General features: G+C 45.1%; 1 pseudogene; it reads right to left on the bottom strand.

Moving 5' to 3' along the window:
• Positions 1-1369, bottom strand: LOC104709543 (annotated as a pseudogene).

The following is a 1369-nucleotide window of genomic DNA, read 5'->3' as shown; positions in this document are numbered from 1 at the left end:
TCAGTTCTGCTGCATGTAATACTGCATGTCCCCAAGCAAACAGAACTCGTCTTGGATATTTATGTTTCGGTGAGTGCGATGCTGTAAATTTCCAAAATCCAGATATTATAAGAGAATTGATAATGTTGTTTATGCAAATGACGTGAACTATATGTAAAAAGTACAAAAGACGAACCTGCACGAGATAGATAAGAATCATCGTCAGCTGCAACGTTCCAAGCGAAATAACCAAGCAGACCGTTTTTCTTAGTGTATCTCACTTTCGTCACGACGCTCTCAATATCGTCGTACATAATCAAAGTCGTTCCATCAAAACAGTAATCTCCGACCACTGGTCATGAGCCGGTTCTGCTTTGTGATACTTCATGAAATTAATTATCTGATCATAGTTGATCGAACCGTGAGCTGACACCGCTACTCCGGTGGTGGGCGCCGCAACATCAGCACCGTGATCCTTGTCGTTTGAGAGAGTCCAGGCCTGTCCGAAGTATGGAAATCCAAAGACTGCTTTCTTCTCCCGAAGTCCAGCCTTAATCCACTGTTTCAAACCGGAGTCGCCGCATGGACCTTTCAACAAAATTTTATTCAAGTTAAACAAAAAGAAATACTCATATTTGGATCAATGCTACGAACCGAAAAAATCATAGTTATGTATAAACTTGACATACCTTCTGGCTTTGAAGGATTATACAGACCGGCGGGTGCACCAATGCTAGTGGACGAACCGTAAAAATTAAAGGCAATAATATTAACCCAATCCAAATTTTCTTTAATCAATTGAACCGGGTAGCGAGCCTCCACGTGAACCGGGTACGAACCCGACGTGTAAACTGGGCAGTAGTAAACTGCAGCTGTCAACAGCAAAGTCGGGTCTCCCGTGTGTCTGCTCTCGTCCTCAACCGCTAATCGCCATTCTTCAAGTAGTGTCCCGAAGTTGATCATCTCCTGATAATTGCTTGGGTACTCCCAAGCTAAATCTAGGCCGTTGAACCCGTACGATCGAGCGATCCTGATAGAAGAATCAATGAACGATTTCCGAGAATGGTGGTTACGTACCATGAACAAAAACGCGAGTTTGTCCGCGTCTTTCCCGCCGATCGACAAGAGGGTCTGCACGTCACGGTTTTTCTTCTGGACATCTTCAGTGAAGTTTGAGAACTCTTGTTCGTGACTTTCGGGGACAACGACTTTGTGGGTGTTGCGGTCGAGGACCGAGGTCGGCGAAGGCGCAAAAAAAGTGAGTGAAGAGACTTGACTCAATATCCGTGGGTGGGGATTGTCGGTGTGGGGTTTTATCATCACCGTGATACCAGTAGGAAGCTTTTACGAAGGATGAGGATTCCGGAGCCTGAGATTGAGAATCAGCCAT

This window comes from Camelina sativa, chromosome 8 (genome assembly GCF_000633955.1).
Source record: "Camelina sativa cultivar DH55 chromosome 8, Cs, whole genome shotgun sequence".
In the NCBI taxonomy this organism is placed as follows: domain Eukaryota; kingdom Viridiplantae; phylum Streptophyta; class Magnoliopsida; order Brassicales; family Brassicaceae; genus Camelina; species Camelina sativa.
This window is presented reverse-complemented; position numbering and strand designations above follow the sequence as displayed.